At 38.9% G+C, this 12,727-nt stretch overlaps 1 protein-coding gene and 1 pseudogene across 2 annotated transcripts in view; both read left to right on the top strand.

Annotated features, from left to right (window-relative positions):
* The window catches only part of USP34 (ubiquitin specific peptidase 34), a 241,762-nt gene that overhangs the window by 165,220 nt on the left and 63,815 nt on the right, over nt 1–12,727 (top strand). The gene's annotated exons all lie outside the window — the stretch shown is intronic.
* LOC139019928 (inositol polyphosphate multikinase pseudogene) lies at nt 6,340–12,525 on the top strand (annotated as a pseudogene).

The following is a 12,727-nucleotide window of genomic DNA, read 5'->3' as shown; positions in this document are numbered from 1 at the left end:
TTTATTGTTTATTAGTAGTTGTTTGTTGAGAAAGTTTTAATGTTTATGTAGTCAAAACTATAGTTTTTCATAACTTTTTGGTGAAATGGGAAACCTGTAGAAACACGTACAGGAGAGATGTGATCTGCATTCACATTTTAAGAGCTTCACTATACTCTACGTGTGGAGATCTAGGTGGAAAACTAGGAAAGGCAAGTGTGTTTGGATCAGGGGTCCAGTTAGAAAGTTTTGCAGTGTTTCTGGTGAAAAGTGGTTGGATTTGGAATATTTTAGAAGGTAGGGCTCACAAAACTTAAATTTAGATAAGATTGTGAGGTGGAAGAGAAGTTAATCAAAAGTGACTCCTCAGTTTTAAGTCTTAGAATCTAAGTGAATTATAATGCCATTTACGAAGAAGAAGAAAACTCAGACTCCACAGGATGGGGAGAGAGTGGGTGTATCAAAATCAGGAGTTTTGTTTTGGACATGTTAAATTTGAAATGTCAATTTAGATAACAACCAGTGGCAGTTTAAGGCGGTTAGTTTGGGTGTAATTTTAAGAATAATCTGTATCTCCAATATATTTAAAGTTCCTTTTCTACTTTAATGATTTTGCTTTTTTATTTAAGAATTTTTTAAAATTTCATTTAGAATGTTACTTTAGTTCAGAAGTCAGTAAACGTTTTCTGCAAACAGCCTTATAATTTTAGGTTTTGCAGTCCAGGTATGGTCTCTGTTACCACCATCACCACTATCATCAATATTGTTACTGCTTCTCTTTCCTTTTCTCCTTTCTTCCTCCCTTATTCTCGTTCCCCTTTAAAAATATAAACTCCATTTTTATCTCTACTACCTTGCATAGTATCTAGCACATATATGTTGAATAAATGCATGCTTAAGACTTAACCCTGATTCTTAAGAACTGACAATTTAATGGTTCACTTGTTCAGCAGGTTATTATGGAGAAGCCTGCCTCATGCAAAATTTGTATGTATCCTCACAAATAAAGGCTGCTTATGATACTTGTAACTCATGTTAAAATAATAAGCAACTAAAGGGATATTATCAGGGATATTTAAGATCAGATATCGAGAAGATTAGGAAAGGCTTTGAAGAAGATACAGCTTTTGTAATACAGGATAAAGTTTTCTTACATAGACATATAAAGGAAACATTTAATCATAGAAAATAACACGAGTAAAAAAGAATTCATAAAAAATTACTGGGTATCTTCAGGAAATTGAGTGGTTAGTTCAGTTTGGCTTGAATTTGAGGAAGTATAGGAGGTAACTTTGGGAAGCTAGGTGGCCATCTATTGTGGTCACAGGAAATTGTTTTTATATGTACAATAAAACAAAAACCTTTTGTAATTTTAAAAAGCGGCTTTTGAAGTTTTGATCAGTCAAATAACATCAGGAATATGTTTGGGTAAAGTAAATCTGGCAGCTGATTGAGAGGCAGTAGTGCAGTGGTCTGTTAAGCTAGAATGATCCTGTCTATATTTTTATGGATTTATAAATTCTGAGAAACTTTGTTTACATAGTGGAAATGTAAACCTTATTCATGTAATGTTTACAGTGGGAATTGAAGTTTTGTTTTAATGTCATTTCTTTGAATTTCTTCTAAATTATATATCAAAAATACACTGTGATCAATCTTCAGAACTTTTTAATATTCTCTTAGGTAGCTGTTTGAGGTTCTTCCTGGGAAGTATTCTAAAATGGCTTTACAAAAGGACACTTATGTAATACCCTTTGTAATACTTTTAGCGAAAAATAAAAATTAAAAACAAACAAATAAATAAATAAATAAAACTAAATTTTTTTTTAATAAAAAAATAAAAATAAAAATAAACCAAAAAATAAAATGGCTTTAGATTATTTAGCAAATGGGTATGTTAATATACATATGTTACTAGTTCACTTAAAGACACCTGCTGAGGGTAAGGAAAATAAAAGTATTGTTTATTTTAGCATGTTTTTATCATCTAATATTTCTGATAAAATGCTTTCTTATCACAGGCTTTAAATATATATATTTATATTTATATATATATATATATATATATATGTATATATATTTATTGCTTAAAGTATTACAAAGAGTATTACATATGTCTCCTTCTCCCCCTCCTCCCCCCCCCCCCCCCCAATCCCCCAGCCTCCCCTACCCCCCAGTGTCTTATGTCCATTGGTTATGCTTATATGCATGCACACAAGTCCTTTGGTTGATCTCTTACCCCCCGCCCTCCCGCCCCCCAACCCTCCCCAGCCTTCTGGCTGTAGTTTGACAGTCTGTTCGAGGCTGCTCTGCCTCTGTATCTATTTTTGTTTATCAGTTTATAATGGTCCTTATTATCCATAAATGAGTGAGATCATGTGGTATTTTTTTTCATTGACTGGCTTGTTTCACTTAGCATAATGCTCTCCAGTTCCATCCATGCTGTTGCAAATGGTAAAAATTCCTTCCTTTTTACAGCAGCATAGTATTCCATTGTGTAGATGTACCATAGTTTTCTAATCCATTCATCTGCTGATGGACACTTAGACTGTTTCCAGATCTTCGCTATGGTAAATTGTGCTGCTATGAACATATGGGTGCATATATCCTTTCTGATTGATGTTTCTGGTTTCTTGGGATATATTCCTAGAAGTGGGATCACTGGGTCAAATGGGAGTTCCATTTTTAACTTTTTGAGGAAACTCCATACTGTCTTCCATAGTGGCTGCACGAGTCTGCATTCCCACCAGCAGTGCACGAGTGTTCCCTTTTCTCTGCATCCTCTCCAGCACTTGTCGTTTGTTGATTTGTTGATGATAGCCATTCTGACAGGTGTGAGATGATACCTCATTGTTGTTTTGATTTGCATCTCCTAGATGATTAGTGACTTTGAGCATGTTTTCATATGTCTCTTGGCTTTTTGAATGTCCTCTTTTGAAAAGTGTCTATTTAGGTCCTTTGCCCATTTTTTGATTGGATTGTTTATCTTCCTTTTGTTAAGCTGTATGAGTTCCCTATAAGTGTTGGAGATTAAACCCTTATCGGTGACAACATTGGCAAATATGTTCTCCCATGCAGTGGGCTTTCTTGTTTTGTTGATGGTTTCTTTTGTTGTGCAGAAGCTTTTTATTTTTATGTAGTCCCATTTGTTTATTATCTCTTTAGTTTCAAGTGCCCTATGAGCTGTATCGGTGAAGAAATTGCTTCGGCATCTGTCTGAGATTTTGTTGCCTTTGGATTCTTCTAGTATTTTTATGGTTTCCCATCTTACATTTAAGTCCTTTATCCATTTTGAGTTTATTTTTGTGTATGGTGTTAGTTGGTGGTCTAGTTTCATTTTTTTGCATGTGTCTGTCCAATTTTCCCAACACCATTTATTGAAGAGACTATCTTGGCTCCATTGTATGTTCTTGCCTCCTTTGTCAAATATTAATTGAGCATATTGATTGGGTCGATTTCTGGGTTCTCTATTCTATTCCATTGGTCTATATGTCTGTTCTTGTGCCAGTACCAGGCAGTTTTGAGAACAGTGGCTTTGTAATACAGTTTGATATCTGGTATTGAGATCCCACCTACTTTGTTCTTCTTTCTCAGGATCGCTGCAGCTATTCGGGGTCTTTTTTAATTCCAGATGAATTTTTGGAGAGTTCGTTCTAGGTCTGTGAAATATGCTGTTGGTATTTTAATGGGAAGTGTGTTGAATTTATAGATTGCTTTGGGTAGTATGGAAATTTTAATGATGTTGCTTCTACCAATCCATGAACATGGTATGTTCTTCCATCTGTTTATGTCTTCCTCTATCTTTTTTTTCAATGTCCTGTAGTTTTCCTGAGTAGAGGTCTTTTACCTCTTTAGTTAGGGTTATTCCTAGGTATCTTAATTTTTTTGGTGTGATGGTAAATGGGATTGCTTTTTTAGTGTCTCTTTTTGTAAGTTCACTATTGGTGTATAGAAATGCCATAGATTTCTTGGCGTTGATTTTGTATCCTGCTACATTGCCGAATTCATTTATTAAGTCTAATAGTTTTTTGATGGAGTCTTTAGGGTTTTTTATGTACAATATCATGTCATCTGCGAATAAGGACAGTTTTACTTCCTCTTTTCCAATTTGGATGCCTTTTATTTCTTCTTCTTGTCTGATCGCAGTGGCTAATATTTCCAGTACTATGTCGAACAGGAGTGGTGAGGGTGGGCATCCCTGTCTTGTTCCTGTTCTTAGGGGAAATGGTTTTAGTTTTTGCCCATTGAGTATGATGTTGGCTGTGGGTTTGTCATATATGGCTTTTATTATGTTGAGGTATGATCCTTCTGTTCCCACCTTGCTGAGAGTTTTTATCAAAAATGGGTGTTGGATTTTGTCAAATACTTTTTCTGCATCAATTGATATGACTATGTGGTTTTTATCTCTTAGTTTGTTTATGTGATGTATTACGTTTATTGATTTGCGGATATTGTACCATCCTTGCATCCCTGGGATAAATCCTACTTGGTCATGGTGTATGATCTTTTTGATGTACTGCTGGATCTGATTTGCTAGGATTTTGTTGAGGATTTTGGCATCTATGTTCATGAGGGATATTGGCCTGTAATTCTCTTTCATTGTGTTGTCTTTATCTGGTTTTGGTATTAAGGTGATGTTGGCTTTATAGAATGAGCTTAGAAGTGTTCCTTCCTCTTGAATTTTTTGGAATAGTCTGAGGAGGATAGGTTTTAGTTCTTCCTTGAATGTTTGGTAAAACTCCCCTGTGAAGCCATCTGGCCCCGGGCTTTTGTTTGCTGGAAGCTTTTTGATTACTGCTTCAATTTCTTCCAAAGTTATTGGCCTATTGAGTTTTTCAGATTCTTCCTGATTAAGTTTTGGAAGGTTGTATTTTTCTAGGAATATGTCCATTTCCTCCAGGTTGTCTAATTTGTTGGAGTAGAGTTGTCCATAGTATTTTTAAACAATCCTTTGTATCTCTGTGGGGTCTGTTGTTACTTCTCCTCTTTCATTTCTGATTTTGTTTATTTGGGTCCTCTCTTTTTGTTTCTTGGTGAGCCTGGCTAGAGGTTCATCAATCTTGTTTATCCTTTCAAAGAACCAGCTCTTGGTTTAGTTGATCTTTTGTATTGTTTTTTTGGTCTCTATGTTGTTTATCTCTGCTCTGATCTTTATTATTTCCTTCCTTCTGCTTACACTGGGCTTTTCTTGTTCCTCTCTTTCTAACTCTTTTAGTTGTAGGGTTAGGTAATTTATTATCATTGTTTCTTGTTTTTTGCAGTAGGCTTGTAGAGCTATAAACTTCCCTCTCAAGACTGCTTTCATTGTGTCCCATAGGTTTTGGATTGTTGTGTTTTCACTGTCGTTTGTTGCCATGATGTTTTTTATTTCTTCTTTGATCTCTCTGGTAACCCAGTCATTGTTTAATAGCATGCTATTTAGTCTCCATGTGTTTGATTTTTTTGGATTGTTTTTATTGTAGTTGATTTCCAGTTTTATGCCATTGTGATCTGAGAAGATGCTTGATATGATTTCTATCTTCTTGAATTTGAAGAGATTTTGCCTGTGACCCAAATATATGGTCTATCTTTGAAAATGATCCATGTGCACTTGAGAAGAATGTATATTCTGTGGCTTTGGGGTAAAATGTTCTGAAGATGTCAATTAATCCCATCTGATCTAGTGAGTCATTTAGGATTGATGTTTCTTTCCTGATTTTTTGTTTAGAGGATTTGTCTAATGGTGATAGTGGGGTATTAAAGTCCCCTACTATGATTATATTGCTGTCAGTCTCTCCCTTGATCTCCTCCAGAAGTTTTCTTATGTATGTGGAGACTTATATTGGGTGTGTATATGTTTACCAGAGTTATTTCTTCTTGTTGGATTGCTCCCTTTAGTATTATGAAGTGGCCTTCCTTATCTCTTTTTATGTCCTTCTCTTTGTGATCTAATTTGTCAGATATAAGTATTTCTACCCCAGCTTTTTTTTTCATTTCCATTCGCCTGAAAAACCTTTTTCTATCCCTTCACCATCAGTCTGTGTGCATCTTTTTTTCTGAGGTGGGTTTCCTGTAGACAGCAGATATATGGGTCATGTTTTCTTATCCACTCAGTTACCCTATGTCTTTTGATTGGGGCATTTAATCCATTTACATTTAAAGTTATTATTTATAGATACTTGTTTGTCGCCATTTTTATTCTTTACCCCTGTGTTTCTTCTTCGTTTCCTAGTTTGTTTGTTTTTTTACAGCAGACCCTTTAGCATTTCTTGCATTGCTGGTTTTGTGGTAATAAACTCCCGTAGTCCTTTTTTGTCTGTGAAGCTCCTGATTTCACCCTCAATTTTGATTGATAACCTTGCTGGGTACAGTATTCTTGGATTCATACCCTTCTTTTGTATGACTTTGTATATTTCATTCTATTCCTTTCTTGCCTGATGCGTTTCTGTTGAGAAATCAGTCGCTAGTCTGATGGGAGAACCTTTGTAGGTAACTTTCTTTCTGTCTCTGGCTGCTTTTAAGATTCTTGCTTTGTCGTTGGTGTTTGCCAATTTAATTATAATGTGCCTTGGCGTCGGTTTTTTGGGGTTCATTTTGTTTGGGACTCTGTGAGCTTCTTGGATTTGTGTGAGTTTTTTCTTCCCTATATCAGGGAACTTTTCTGTCATTATTTTTTCAAACAGGTTTTTTATTCCTTGCTCAGTTTCCTCTCCTTCTGGCACCCCTATTATGCGGATTTTGTTTCGTTTTGTGATGTCCCAAAGTTCTCTTAGGCTCTCCTGCTTTTTAATTTTTTTTCTAGAAGCTGCTCTGCTTGGGTATTTTTTCCTACCTTGTCTTCTAGCTCACTGATGCAGTCCTCTGCTTCTTCTAGTCTACTGTTGATGCTTTCTATTGAGTTCTTTATCGCAGTGATGTCATTTTTCATTTCTTCTTGGTTCTTCTTCATTTCCTCTTGGTTCTTACACATATTTTTGAATTTGTCTTCCATTCTTTTCATCCACCTTATGACCATTACTCTGAATTCTTTCTCTGACAGGTTGCTTGCCTTCATTGCCTCCATTTTGTTTACTTCCTTTTCTGGTGATGCCTGTTTTTCTTTCATATGCGGGCTGTTTCTTTGTCTCCCCATGATCTCTCTTCTCCAGGTGTTTGGTTATGTAGTTCTGTCTCTGCTGCGTTGATTTAAAGGCACAAGATACAACACAACAAGGCACAACACACAAGGCACTGAACACATGTATTCACGATACTAATAACCCCAAATAAAGGTGACCACCAGAGCAAAGAGAATTAGGGTATAAGGAAGATAGAAGAGAACAAGAAAAAAGAGAAAAAGAAAAGAAAAGGAGTGCAAAAATGAAGTTTGGAAAAGGAAAAAAAAGTAAGAGAGAAAAGAAAGAGAATGAAATAGAAGAGGCGAGGCCGCCGCTGCCGCTCCTGCGCTGGGTTCCGTCTCCGGGGCTGGCATCTGCGGCGGCAGAGCAGCGGGAGCCGGGGGCCGCGCTCCGCCAGCAGTTGGGAGGGCAGCGCCCGCGCCTCCGCGGCGTCATGGGCCCCCTCCCCGGGCCTCAGCGGGCACCCGCCGCGGGAACCCCCGGGCCTCCTCGCGGCCGAGCCTGAGCGACCCCCGGTTCTCCGGCGCCCTCTCCCTCCGCCCTCTCTCCCCCCCTCTGCCCTCGCCGCCGCTACCGCTTCGACTTTCCGTGATGGCAACGGAGCCACCATCCCCCCTTCGGCTCGAGGCACCCGGCCCCCCAGACGTGCGGACCCCACTGGCGAGCGAGGCGGACTCCGAGAGCACCCCGAAACCGGCGGGCGGCACTCTCCGCTTCCTCAACGGCTGCGTGCCTCTCTCACATCAGGTGGCCGGGCACATGTACGGGAAGGACAAAGTGGGTATCTTGCAACATCCAGATGGCACAGTTTTGAAACAGCTACAGCCACCTCCAAGGGGCCCAAGAGAGTTAGAATTCTATAATATGGTAAGTGAGGTTTATGCTGCTGATTGTACTGATGGTGTTCTTTTAGAGCTACGAAAATATTTGCCAAAATATTACGGCATCTGGTCACCTCCCACTGCACCAAATGATTTATACCTAAAACTGGAAGATGTGACCCATAAATTTAATAAGCCCTGTATAATGGATGTAAAGATAGGGCGAAAAAGCTATGATCCTTTTGCCTCATCTGAGAAGATTCAGCAACAGGTCAGCAAGTACCCATTAATGGAAGAGATTGGGTTCTTGGTGCTTGGCATGAGGGTTTATCATGTTCATTCTGATAGCTATGAGACACAAAACCAGCACTATGGAAGAAGCTTAACAAAAGAAACTCTAAAGGAAGGAGTTTCCAGGTTTTTTCATAATGGATTCTGCTTAAGAAAAGATGCTGTTGCTGCCAGTATTCAGAAGATTGAGAGAATTCTGCAGTGGTTTGAAAGCCAGAAGCAGCTTAACTTTTATGCAAGTTCATTACTGTTTGTTTATGAAGGTTCATCTCATCCAACTACTACAAAATCAAATGACAGAACTTTGGCAGAAAAGTTTTTGTCCAAAGGACAACTCTCGGACACAGACGTACTGGAGTATAATAATAACTTTCGAGTGTTAAGTTCCGCAACGAATGGAAAAATAGAGGCTTCAGTAGGCAAAAGCTTGTCCAAGATGTATGCTCGTCACAGAAAAATGTATTCAAGAAAGCATCACAGTCAGACTTCATTGAAAGTTGAAAATATAGAGCAAGACAATGGGTGGAAAAGCTTGTCACAGGAACATTTAAATGGAAATGTACTTTCCCAACTGGAAAAAGTTTTCTACCATCTTCCCACTGGTTGCCAAGAGATTGCGGAAGTAGAAGTGCGAATGATAGATTTTGCTCATGTTTTCCCTAGCAACACAATAGATGAGGGATACGTTTATGGACTGAAGAATTTAATTACTGTACTTCAGAGTATTTTGGACAATTGAATCCTTTGCTGCAGTCTTTTTAAGGGGTGGGGCAATCATTGTGAAGAGCAGCAGTCAGTATCTCTGCACTTGTAATGCTATGTAAACAATTTGTATTGTGAGTCGGCATTTTATTTGTCTTTACACTTTTGGTAGAAGGGTTAACTTTTTTATAATCTTACTCAGGAAAACTAATTATGTGTTCATTAGAAAACTATGAAGAATAAAGAAACTTTGGAATGTTAAAAAAAAAAAAAAAAGAAATAGAAGAGGCGAAGAAATTACTTATATGGGGAGAAAACTCCAATAGAACAACCACTAATCCAAACAGATTCCAGCAACAGATCCCTAGAGATGAATGCAAACTACAAACAACAACTAATATCAAGCGAGGCGAGGGAAAACAGAAGCAAAAAAGTAACCGGGGGAAAAAACCCAACAGAAAAAGAAAAAGAAAAAGCAGAACAATCTCACAAACAAGCATAAAACCCCCAATATACTCAACAATCAAGCGAACCACAACGAAACGACAGAGAAAAAAAAATTTGGATACTGAAGAAAGAAGAGAGAGAGGTGTATATGGATTTAGAGCAGGGGATTGGAAATTAGATATATAAGTAGGGTGAAATTTTAACGGGGTAAAAAGAAGGAATAGGGAAAATCTAAAGCAGGAATAGGGTAAGAGAAACAGGACAAAAAAAGGGGAAAAGTGAGGAAGAGAGTTTTGGCATAAAGGTAAAGTTGAGGTAGAGTAAAATGATGCTAAAGGAAAGATGAAAATAGAATGTAGAACACTAATCCCAAAATAAAATAAAGAGAAAATAAAATGACACTATAAAAAAAGGTAAAATGGTAGTGGTAATAATACTGGTTAAAAATAAAAATGTAATTAAAAAGGTAAAATCAGGTGATGAAAAAAGAAAAAAATTAGTTTCTTAAGTAAAAGGTGAAAAAAAAAGTGCGGTAGTGAAGGTCCTTCACTTCCTCTACTCTTCTGTTCGGCACGCTTTAGTCCTGTCATGTATTCAAGAGAGTGTTGAAGTTCCCTGCGATACACTGTTCCCCCGTGTTGTAAACCACAGTCCTGATTTTAAAGCAGGCCGTATTTGTTTCCCAGACTGCCTTTATTTGTGTTTACAGAAGAGTCAGTTTGTGGTTCAGCCCCTGGGTGGCAGTGTTTCTGGATTGACCTCCAAGGCTATAAGTCCTCTCTAGGCAGTAGTTAGGTTTTGTTTTCCCTATCGCACTTAATACTGGTTTGGGAAAGTCGGCTGCCCCAGAGTTGGTTCTTTGATCGTTACTCCCCGCTCTGATTCCCAGGTTCAACAAAAATAACTTTCCCCTGCAGTCTCTGTGAGTGACTCCAGTTGGGCAATACTATGTATTGGGTGTAATAATCAAACACAAAGATTTAAGGGGGAGAGAGAAAGAAAAAAAAAAAGCCTGAGAAGGTGCGCGAATAGGCAACCCCCCACCGTCCAGCTCTGTGCGCAGTCTCTTCCGCACGTCCTCTCTCCCCTGGCACTAAGCAGCCGGCACACTGGCAAAATCCGAGGCTGCCTTTTTGCACCCAGTCCAGCTATGGGCTGATTTTTAGAGTTCCCTTCTGCCAGCAGCCCTGCAGGACCCCTTCCACACTCACGGATCATGCTGGCCCCAATGGCTGCGGACTTTGTGGAGCGTAGACTTCCCCCGCTCGCGTTCCTCTCTCCAACCTAAATTGCAAACCGCACCTTTATCTAGGCCAAATCTGACCTTTCTGTGAGGAGGAGCAGGGCTTGTCTGAGTGCACGTAGTTGCGCTGCTTGAGATGATCCCTGGATGCCATGGTTGCAGGGTCTCTGGATGTATACGCTTCTTCTGATATCAGCCACTCAAGATGGCGCGGTCTCCGAGGCTGAGCAGCAGTGGAGGCTGCCCGGTTAGGGGAGGCCGATCCGGCAGTCTCCAACAGCTCCCTTTCTCCTGGAGTCCTCTGCCTTTCCTGGCTGCAAACTGTCTCCCAGCTGAATCTCCTTTGCCAATTTGGGCTGGATGTTACTGGTTTCAGCTGCTCACCCTATCTCTAAATACATTTTTTCAATACTTTGGAGCTACAGATGTTTAGCTTATTCAATTTCTGGATCTGAATTGGTTGGCAAAGATAATTCATTGTTAAATGGTTACTAGCCAATTCCCTTTCTTTTTTTTTTTTTTAAATATATTTTATTGATTTTTTACAGAGAGGAAAGGAGAGAGATAGAGAGCCAGAAACATCAATCAGCTGCCTCCTGCACACCCCCCACTGGGGATGTGCCCGCAACCAAGGTACATGCCCTTGACCGGAATCAAACCTGGGACCTTTCAGTCCGCAGGCCGACGCTCTATCCACTGAGCCAAACCGGTTACAGCCCCTTTCTTTTTTTAAGTGAGCCTGGTTTTATTTTCTAGTTCAAGTAAATGTGTTACTTTGTGTCCAAGATAGTCATCTAACCTCTGAATTCTAAGATAGACAAGTATAATCTTTCAACTATATGAAGTAAGACCATATTTACTTTCAATATTTCTTAGCCAAAGTTAGGAACTATGTATTTTACTTTCTTTGATAATAGTGGGGTAGAAGAGCTTTGAAGTCATTAATGGGAAAATATTTCAAATTGTCCTGTATTGGGTACTCATGGCAGAGGTTCCCATGACTATCCCCAGCTTCATTCATTCACTAAAATTAATCAGAGGGCTCAGCATTTAGTTGTACTCATAGCTGAGCTTTATTACAGCAAAATGAAAACAGCAACGGAAAGTGTGGGGCCACCTCTGGTGGAAACCAGGTACATGCTTTTAAGAGTCCTCCCCCAATGGAGATTCACAGATTGTGCTTAATTCACCCAGCAGTGAATGTCACAATACATGTGCAGTGTAAGGGAAGCTCTCTTGCGTTTAGGAGTCCAGGGTTTTTATTAGGGTGGATGGTGTAGGTACATAGTATCTGAATAATTGACCACAGTCACTGAAATTCCATACTCCCAGATGGAAAGCAGTTACTCAGCATATACCAAAACAAACAGGCACAATAAGCTACTTTTATCACTTAAGAAAAGTTTTATATCACAGGAGGATACTGTTTACCGTTCAAGTTTCCAGATGATAGCCAAGGGCCAACCTTACAATCCATACTTTCTAAGTATAGCAGAATCTCAGTCTTAACAACATTACCTCTTTTCTATGCAGTGTCCCAGGTTTTATGCCCCAGAACAATCAATGATAGCAGTATTTGAGATGGGTGAGGGACATAATTGGTCATTTGCTACTTTACCAAAGAAAATTAAGAAAGAACAAGTAGGAAAGGTAACTCTTTCTCAAGGTTATCAAATTTAGGAAAAAGTACATCTGAAATGTACTTTACCTGGTAAAACCTTGCACATTAGTTTGAACTTCACTGGTATAGAAGTTAAGAGCTTGGTATCTTAAATCCTGACTCTGGCACCTGTCAACTCCAGGCAAGATGTGTTTTTATTCATTTGAGAGAGACATCGATGTGAGAAAAAAACATTGATTGGTTGCCTCTTATACACACCCCTAGGTTGCAGGGGATCGAACCTGCAATTTAGATGTGTGCCCTGACTGGGAATTGAATCCACAATCTTTTGGTGAATGTGACGGTGCTTTGACTGAGCCACCCGGCCAGAACAGACATGGTTTTTAATGTTTTTTGTTTGGGAGCTTCTGGCACTTAAAAGTTCTCATTATGCATAAGTTGCTGCTTTGATGGCTACTACTGTTATTATTAGAGTAAAATAAGGAGAAACTTAAGTAAGTGCAGAAGCAGTCAAGATAGGTAGTAA

The sequence above is a fragment of the Myotis yumanensis genome, unplaced genomic scaffold (assembly GCF_028538775.1).
Source record: "Myotis yumanensis isolate MYYU_CA2020_CCGP unplaced genomic scaffold, mMyoYum1.0.hap1 SCAF_11, whole genome shotgun sequence".
Taxonomy (NCBI): domain Eukaryota; kingdom Metazoa; phylum Chordata; class Mammalia; order Chiroptera; family Vespertilionidae; genus Myotis; species Myotis yumanensis.
This window is presented reverse-complemented; position numbering and strand designations above follow the sequence as displayed.